Source organism: Narcine bancroftii, chromosome 2 (genome assembly GCF_036971445.1).
Source record: "Narcine bancroftii isolate sNarBan1 chromosome 2, sNarBan1.hap1, whole genome shotgun sequence".
NCBI lineage: Eukaryota > Metazoa > Chordata > Chondrichthyes > Torpediniformes > Narcinidae > Narcine > Narcine bancroftii.
This window is the reverse complement of record NC_091470.1, coordinates 346,953,525-346,964,024: the sequence shown is the minus strand read 5'-3', so window position 1 is coordinate 346,964,024 and position 10,500 is coordinate 346,953,525.

Sequence of the window (10,500 nt, the reverse complement as noted above, 5' to 3'; positions counted from 1 at the left end):
CATGAACATAACTGAACCTGTACATGTCCCATCCCCAAGCACTGGGGATGCCTCCTAAAATACCTAAAGTTGTTATATTGCAGAGGTGCAATGATTCTGGGGGGAGGGGGTGGGTAATGTGGTGGACCGAGCTGCCACATAGCTGGACAGGCAGAATTGCCACACCGAGTGTTCACTGTCATCTCTCCCCTTTATGAGGTGCATTGACATCACTCCCCTTTGTGAGGTTCACTGTCATCTCTCCCCTTTATGAGGTGCATTGACATCACTTCCCTTTGTGAAGTGCACTGATGTCACTCCCCTTTGTGAGGTTCACTGTCATCTCTTCCTTTTATGCGGTGCATTGACATCACTCCCCTTTATGAGGTGCATTGACATCACTCCCCTTTATGAGGTGCGCTGACGTCTCTTCCCGTTATGAGATGCACTGACATCACTCCCCTTGATGAGGCGCGTTGACATCACTCCCCTTTGTGAAGTGCATTGACATCACTCCCCTTTGTGAGGCGCGTTGACGTCTCTTCCCGTTATGAGATGCACTGACATCACTCCCCTCTGTGAGGCACGCTGAAATCATTCCTTTTTGAGGCGCGCTGACATCATTCCCATTTTGTGAGGCACGTGTGACATCTCTCCTCTATATGAGGCACGCAATTGTTTAAGATAAAAACAGTTGGTAGTTGACTCTTCTCTGGTAGCTGTGTTTGTTGAACTCTGCAGTTAGTCCCACTAAAGTATGAAGAAGCAATTCTCTGTAAACAATTGTACAAGATGTTGTGAGTTTTGAGAACAGTAAAGATTCTGAGTTTCAACACTAAAGATTTCTGAGACTGAACTTTAAAAATTAACTTTTCAGAATGATGCCTGAATTGGAATGATGTGGGATCTTCACCCCCCCGCCCCCACACAACCACACACACACACACACACACACACACACACACACACACACACACACACACACACACACACACACACACACACACACACACACGTGCATGCGTAGAGGTGTGGGTTAGTGTTAAGTAAGAGGTGTTATATTATTAATACTTAATCAAAATTACTTTTTTTTAAATGCCATTGTCTTGGTGAATTTCCATTACTGCTGGTCTATGTCGTAACAACACAGTATTTTTTAAAAAAATTTAGACATACAAAATGGTAACCGGGCCTTTTGGCCCACAAGCCTGTGTCACCCAATTACATCCAACTGACCTAAAACCCCTAGTACATTTCAAGTGGTGGGATGAAACCAATGAACCCACTGGAAACCAATGCAGATGTACAAACTCCTTACTGACGGTGCCAGATTTGAAGCCTGGTCCTGATCGCTGGCGCTGGAACAGGATTGCGCTATCCACTATGTTAACTGTCCCACCCCTACGATAACTGTGCTGCCCCATTTTTCTCACAGCACATAATAATGACATACATACATGAAAATACATTATAAAAATGTATAAATATTCTGGAATAATTTGGATATTTTCATTAATAAGATGCCCACTTATAGTAAGCATACTGTTCATCAATCTCACAGCTTGTGGGAAGAAGTTATTTCTCAGGCTGACAGTCCTGATTATAATACTCTCGTACCACCTACCTGATGGTAGTCAGTGAAGGATCTGGTGTGTATCTTCAATAATTATTTGAGCTCAATTTAAGCAATACTCCCACTGAATAATGCCAATAAACGAGAGAGAGATCCCAGTGATCTCGCCCATTTTAGAAAGTTATTATTAGATTTGCTTCTAACAGCCTTTCAGGCTATCTTTTACATTTTTCATCAATTTTCTTCTCTCAAAACACCCAAAATATCGTGATTGTGTTCCTGCATTCCAATCCACTTGACTGTGGAAAGAGTTTCCTCCCGCAACTCAATAAAATCCACACATAATTGTGCACTGGTGGATCATTGATGGGAGGCGTGAAGAGAGGAGTCTTACAGTTGTAAGTATTGAGATTTGACTTTATCATCCAATCAGGGACAATCTAATTAAATGGTGGATTGAGCCAAATCCTGTCTCAAATTTGCATTTATATATTTATGTGTGAGTATATAGAGAATGAGATAGCATAATGAAAAATAAAAGAAAAATCTGCAAATGGTGTTAGTGTTGTGCCAATTCAGCTGTAAATTAGGATGATGGCCATTACACCAAACTGATGATACATAAGTGAGCATCCTTAATGATGGAAAGGTAATAGTCCAAGGAAGGAAACACATTGGAATTTTTCCCTCTGGATCCAAAAGAAAATCCCCTTAATAACAAGTTTCCTCAGCTATTTCAAGAACCTTATGTAACACAGCAAGACGAGCTATCTCCTTCAACAGTAATGATTTTAGTGAAATAGAAAATTGTAAAGCATTCATTTTATGAAAAAGTGTCAACAAACCCTTTTATTTATTTTTTTTTAAAAAGCACAGGTTTTGAATTCAATTTTTTAAATTGTATTTACCAAAATACACTGAAAAGCAAGTCAATCCATGCTAAGCAGAGCAAATAATATTTTTTTAAAACTGCAGAAACTCCAGTCGAGGGAAACATGAGAGTCAGACTCAGATATAATTAATGAACATTGGTAGGAAGACTTGTGTCTGAATAGCATGACGCAGATTGTCAATGCCAGGTACAAGCTGATGCAGTACAATTTCATGCATCTCACGCTGCAAACATTATATAAATCAAAGTCAGAAATTTCAGAAATGTACTTTAGATGTGGTCTAGAGGTAGGAACCTTTGTTCACTGCACCTGGCTATGAACGAAGGTAAAATCTTTCTGGTAGATCTAGGGGACATTCTGAAGAAAAAAAAAATTCCAAAGGTGGACTTTCTGTAGGATCCGGAACTATTTCTTCTGGGAGATATTGGTAAGGTACATTTTAGTCTAACCAAGCACCAAATTCAATTTGTAAAGGTGGCTTTGTTGGTAACCAGAAAGTGTATAGCAGTTGTGTGGAATTCCAACTCTCAGCTATGTATTGCATGATGGAATAAGGAAATGAAAAGTTGCATTCCCCTCAAGATGATTACTTATAACTTTAACAATTATGACACATTCATTGAAGTATGGCAACAATATATGAGGGACGTAGATGTGCTGATATAATCTTTTAAATTCTGTTCTATTTAATTATTTTAATTTAACCTCTCCAGCTACCTTGAAGGAAATTTGAAGTAGTGCCTGTGAATTAATGGTTTTTAAACCGCTCCCCTAAACTCACATTCCACTTTAAGCAACCGTTAAGCCGTAAGTGCTCTGTGAGTGGGAAGGGATTGCTTTAGGTGGTATGTGAATGGGAAGGGTAGGTTGAGAACCACTGCTCTAGACCCAATTCTTACTGAATTATTCTGCTTGAGAAAAATTGTCATTGACCCATTTCCTTTGGAGTTATGAAACTGTGCACATAACAAGTCAATTAGTTTCAATTAAAGCAGTGGCTTTCAAACTTTTTCTTTCCACTCACATACCACCTTAAGCAATCTCTTACTAATTACAGAACATGTATGGAATTGGGATTGTTTAAGGTGAAATGTGAGTTTAAGGGGGCACTTTGAAAACCACTGGTTTAGATCTTTGAGAGCTCAGCAAGTAACTTAATTATTGCATTTAAAAGCCTGAACCATTACAATACTATATCTTACATTCGACTCCACAGAATAAAGACATATTAGTCTGTGATTGTGCAGTCCCATCGAGTGTCTATCAGTGTTAAAATGCTACAAGACATACATTTACACAGCACAACCACTGGTCATTAGAGTGAATTTGCAGTTTTGAAATGTGTACTTCTATTGTAACGTGAGAAAACAACATTTAGTTCACATGCAGGAAGTTCCTGCAGTGTATCTATTTTACAAAAAATTCAAAGTGTGGCGGCACACTCTCTCATGGCGAGCCGGCCCCGCGTGTAACGCCTCGTGGCAGGGCAGCCATGGGAAGATGGCACCATCAGGGTTTCTCCCTGCCTCGTCTCCTGCCCAGCGCGCGCCTGGGGCAGTGATTATGACGCGGTGACTGAGCTCACACTGCCCTTAAAGGGGCGCACGCTGAATTTGAATGAAACAGTCATTAATGACATTCAACGTGGTGGCTGTGCCTTTCTTGGCTGTGGCCAGCTCCACAAAAGCCTAAATATTGGCATGGAATTGAACAAAATTCCACTCTTCTTAATGAGTGTGTGTCACATTATTTTATGCATCCTCTTCAGAGAAGATAAATTGAACATCAATTTATTATATTATCTTTAAAATTCTACCATTGTCATGGAATTTTCTTCATAGAACTCCTCTTTCTTGTTAAAGTATTTTTATTGAGTTTAACATTGAAGCATAAATATAAAATTGACTTACATAATAATTCATTTGTATACAAGTTAATGCACAAGGAGACTCTTTTAAAAACCAGACTGTATCTGGGTATTTTGTGCACAGGTATCATTTTGTGTGGATCTTGAATGATGTTGGGAATGTAGCAATCTCCAGCCATACCATACTCTAATCAAGAGCTTTGAAATAACGACCTGTATTTTATTGGACAACATGGAGAAACAACAGTTGGTCATTCTGCCCATTTTGCCTGCTGCATCATTCAAGTTCAAATTTTAAGTTCTTGGGAGGTATTATCTCGGAGGATCTTTTCTGGACTCAACACACTAACACTATCGTGAAGAAGGCACATCAGTAACTTGTAGCATGAATAGAAGCTCTCATGACTGGAGGGAGAACATATGCTTTTATTAGCTTATAACTGAGGGTAGGGTCTTACAGTGGTCTTCAGACGGGCTAAGGGCTTAGGCAGGAAACCAAGGTTATTTATGGGTAGATGGGGGTGGAGGCAGGAGGCATAACCATCCATCAGTATAACACACCACCTGTGAATCTCAGTTCACTGCTTTCACCCTTGCTTTAGAATTTAGGGTTAGCAGAGAACATTGATTCAAAAAAATTGAAAAATATAGTTATTTACAATTTTAAGTGGTCTAGGGGTCTGGAGGTCCTGATAGAGCACCTAAGCACGGGAGGGCCTTGGGCTCCTTGGGTCTCCTAGCCCTCTTGTGGGGGAGCAGTGGTGGGCGAGATTCTGGCTCTACCGTGGAGGTGTTTGCACTTTCCTCCTGAACCAGGTTCCCTGATGTCCTGACTTGGGGTGGTGGGATGAGCTCCATGGCTCGCAATGTACTTGAGGCAACAGACCCTCTGTTCCTGTGGGTTCCAGGTTGAGATGGTGTTCCCCCCCCCTACCATCTAGGAACTCCACATAAGCGTTCGTGGGATTGTCATGGAGCAGTTTCATCCTTTCCACCAAGGGGTCGGTCTTGCTTCTCCTCACAAGCTTCCTGAGAAGGACCAGACCAAGAGTTGTCATCCCAATCCTGAACTTCTTTCGAAATTGAATAGGAGCTCATGAGGAGTAGCATTGGTTGCAGTACATAGAAGCGACCTAATGGAATGAAGAGCAATAGGAAGGACTTCCTGCCAGCACGAGTCTGGAAGGACTCTTGACTTCAGGGCCAGTTTGACAGCCTTCCAGACTGCAGCATTTTCTTTTTCAACCTGCCCCTTCCCCCTAGGGGTTGCAGCTAGTAGTCCTGCTGGATGCGATGCCCCTCGCCAGCAGGTACTGACATAGCTCGTCACTCATAAAGGATGAGCCCCAGTCGCTATGAATATAGCCACGATACCTGAACAGGGCGAAAATGGAATCTAGGGTCCTTATGACTGATGAAATGGACGTGTCTGGACATGGAATGGTGAACAGGAAGCGGGAGTACTCATCAGTGATAGAGAGGAAGAAAATGTTCCCGCTTATGGTGGGGGTGAGGTCCCTTAAAATCGACACTGAGCCATTTGAAGGGCCTGGATGACTTGAACAAGTGTGCCTTAGTGGTGTGGTAGCAGTGTGGCTTGCACTCCACACAGTCCTGGTCATTTCTTTGACATCTTCCATGGAGCAGGGCAGATTGCGTGCTTTGACAAAATGAGCCATGCGGGTAACCCCTGGATAGCAGAGCTCATTATGCAGAGTCCACAGTTGGTTGGTGTGTGCAGAGGCCCAGCTTCCTCTGGACAAGGCATTTGGAGGGTCATTAAGAGCACATGGCTGATAGGCAATGTCATAATTGAAGGTGAAGAGTGCGATCCTCCACCTAGCAATTATTTCATTTTTGATTTTTCCCCTCTTGACGTTATTAAACATGAATGCGACCGAGCACTGATCAGTGAGGAGCATAAATTTCCTACCAGCCAGGTTGTGTCTCAAATGCCTTACGGATTCTACAATGGCTTGAGCCTCCTTTACATAGAAGGGCTTCGGAGCTTGTGGCCTTGCAACGTCCGAGAGAAGAATGCAACCAGCCTGCCTGCCAGTTGAGGGTAGCGGCCAAGGCTACATCTGAAGCATTGCTTTCCACTTGGAAAGGTACATTCTCGCCCACCGCGTGCATGGCGGCTTTTGCAATATGATTTTGGAGGTAGTTAAAAGCCATTTGGGTTTCAGCCGAGTGGGGAAAAATAGGGGCTTTTAAGAGAGTATGAACCTTATCAGCGTATTGAGGGATCCACTGGGCGTAATATGAGAAAAACCCACAGGCATCTCCTCAAAGCCTTCATGGTCCTGGGAATGGGGAGCTCAAACATGGGGCACATCCTATCGGGATCGGGCCAATGATGTCATTCTCCACCGCGTAGCCAAAGATAGTCAGATGTTTAGTCCTTAACACACACTTGCAGAGTTATAAATGAGATTTTGCTACATGTAGAAAGCTCTGGAGGTTGGCATCATAGTCTTCCAAGGAGTGGCCACAGTTGGTTCATTATTGAGGAAGGGGAAGGAAGCCTTTATCCACCATTCTGTCCATCTGCCTCTGGAAGATAGAAACCACCATTAATAATAGAAACCCTCCAGGATTGATAGAGATGACCGTTAGCCTCAAATGATGTACACAGATGGTCCTCAGAACGATTGGGAGCAGGTGATAAGCAGCTTTCAGGTCGATGGATGAATAGACCCGATACTGCACAATATCATTCACCGTGCCTGAAATTCGAGGGAAGGGTTATGTGTACCGATTAAGTCAATTACAAGCCTGGACTTTGTTTTTCCCTTTTACCACTATCACTTACACTTTTCTCAGGCTGGCGCTAGATTTGATGATACCTTCGTTGAGCAGACATTGTGTCTCAGACTGTATGAAATCTCGGTCTTCTGTGCTGTACCTCCTGCTCTTGGAAGCAATAGGTTCACAGTCAGAGGACAAATTCGGGAAGAGAGATGGAGAGTCGATATTCATTGTGGAGGGCTGCATGTGGGTTCTGATTTTAGAAGCCCTCCATTCTGAACCATTATGGGGGGTGGGGACCAGAATACTCCAAAGTCACACTTTTAAGGTGATACAAGAAGACCAGAGCCAACAGCACCGAAGCACACAATTCATCAAGTACAAACAGGCGTATCTTACAAAATTTCCCCCCTTCAAACGACAAATGTACTATACAATGTTGTTGAATACGCATAGAGAGTGACTGAGATGCAAGGAATATGCTATATTTGGAAGGATACATCTTTAGTTCGTATTCTTTCACAGTCCGTGAGTCTATGAAGTTTTCAGTAGAGCCTGTGTCGATTAGGCATTTAGTGGAGTGTCCATTTACCTTCACAGTCACTAAGGAGTTGCTGAGCTGGTGAGGTCTGTCCTGATCTAGGATCATTGAGGCTAGGACTCCAGAGACTCCATACTCCTCACTCAAGTGGGCCCCACTGTCCTGTGTTGCCCTGCATGGATAAGGTGGCTTCAATCTCGTGGCGCGGCAAGATGGCCACCTTCCTTCCTCCTGACAACGATGGTACTGAGCTTAAATTTGAGTCGTGGCAAGATGACCACCAAGCCTTTTTCCGTTGTTTCCTCACTGCCACTCTCCGTCATTGTGTAGCCCAGCAGGTGGGTTCAGGTGAATTCGGGGCAGATGGCTTGGGGCTGGAGTCAGATCTGTGAGCGGTGCAGGCCACAGACCTCCCCAGGCTTCCCCTCATGTGGCAAACCCTCGCCCAATGCCCTTTCTTGCCACAGCTGGAACACACTGAGTCTTTAGCCGGGCAACGAGATTCGGGATGCTGCCTCTTGCTGCAGAAAAAGCACTCGCTAGTGCGGGACCGCTCCCTAGCACAGGAAGTGGCAGCTGTTAGGGCTGAGATAGCAGGAGCAGCCTCTCCTTGGAAGGGGTCATCTCAGTGAGGGTGCTCGCTGGCTTCCAGGTCATCATTCTTGAGATTGGCCTTTTCCAACAATTTAGCCAATTCAACATGACTAGCCAGGTCCTTCTTACCCGACTTGAGCAGTTGCTGCCTCATGTACATTGAGCAGACCCCCATGACTAGAGTGTCCCAGATCAGTTCTTCTTCACGAATATGGCTCATAGCCGCTTCATAATCTTGGTGAGCATCCACAGCTCCAGCAGGTAGTCATTGATGGTCTCTCCTGGCCATTGGGGCATAGAGTGAGCTGGTGCCTCGCTAGGACCTCATTTTGCAACTTCAGTTATTGAACCTTCAAAGCCTCGATGGCAGCATCATATGTAGTGCAGTTCCTGATGATTGCATATTCTTTCATTCCTACTGTGGGCCTCCTGAGCTCATCGGTGTGGAAGACGTCTATGGACATGTTCAGGTAGGTCTGGAAGCAGTCTAGCCAGTACATGAACTCTTCAGTGGCATCGGGGGTCAGAGAGTCTATCAGTAGTGTACCTGGCTTGAGTAGCACTTCCATCATTTAGGGAATAAGCTAATAAAATTGTAGCATGAATAAAAGCTCTCATGGCTGGGGGGAGATCATATGCTTTTATTAGCTTATAAGTGAGGGTAGGGTCTTACAGTAGTCTTCAGAGGGGCTCAGGGTTTAGGCGGGAAACCAGAGTTAAATATGGGTAGATGGGGTCGGAGCCAGGAGGCAGAGCCAGCCGTCAGTATAATACACCACCAATGAATCTCAGATCACTGCACACCTCTACTTTTCAGGAGTTTGTGGAGGTGCCTCAAGACTTGGACTATAAGGTTCAAGAACAGCTGCTACTCCTCCACCATTGGACTCCCCAACAACAAACTCAATCCGGGACTTATTCAAGGACTCTTACTTTTGCATTTGATTGATTTTTTTTTACACAGTTTGTTTAAATTTCTTTATTTGTTTACATCTGTACAGTTTTTTTTTGCACTACCAATTTGTTGTAATTCTGCCTCAACTGCATGAAAAAGAATTTCAAGTTTATGTGTGATGTTATATATGTACCCTGACAATAATCTGAAATCTGAAATCATTCCATAAGATCATAGCTGATCTTGAATCTCAGCACCATTTTCCTGGTTTCACATTGCTGGTTTCCATTAATATTAATTGATTTATTGATCTCCGTCTTGAAAACAACCAGCAACTGATATACAGCCATTGTCGAAGTAACTCTTGTGTGAAGATGTTAATTCTTACTTCTGTCATGAATGATTAAGCCCTTATTAGGAGACTGCAAATCTTATTTTTGGACACCCAGATAGGAGAAAATTCTCTATTGAACCTGCCAAGCCTTTGTAAATTTCAATGTGACCTTCTTCAAGTATCTTGAAAACTGAAGAAGGGCACAGGCCTGAAACATGAACTTGCATATTGCTTTCTTTGCATGGCTGGTTCATGACCTGCCGTGCACTGTCCTGTCCTGGGAGTTGATCAGAAATCCAAATGGATTTTTAGGTTTCAGTTTATTTCTATTTTTATTTTTATCTTTTATTTCATTCAAGTTATTTCTATAAATGGATTGAACATGGTCATATCAAAATTTCAATTAAATGTTTTTGAGGTATTATAATCAATTATTGATTTAGTTACATCTACTTTTTTGCTATTTTTATATGTGTGCTTATTTGTATACAAATGAATTATTATGCAATTTTCGTTGCTGTATTTATGCTTATATAGTAAACTCAATTTAAAAAAAAATCCAAATAGACAAAATATCCAAATATTGCAGCACCAAGATCAGGACAGAGACTGGGTGCAAACTGTTCAGTACCTCAAAGTCTCTCCACCTTCTACTTAACTTACTATGGTTGGCGTCGCGGTTAATGCAACACCTTTACAGCGCCATCTGGGTTCGAATCCCGTGCTCTCCGTAAGGAGTTTGTACGTTCTCCCCATGTCTGCATGGGCTTTCTCCGGGGGCTGCAGTTTCCTCCCATCCTTCAAAAACGTACTGGGGTGTAGGTTAATGGGATGTAAAGTGGGCGGAATGGACTCGTAAGGCCGAGTTGGTCTGTTACAGTGCTGTATGTCTACACTTTCAAAAAATAAGTTAAAATTTTTAAAAATATCTGGATCAACACTCACAAGGTGCTGCAGCTCCCAGGAGCTAGCAGCTCTTGATTGGCACCCATCTGTCATATTAAATAATCATTTACTCCACTGGCGCTCCATGGCTGCAATGCATGCCTTCGACAGAATGTATGTATTCCAAT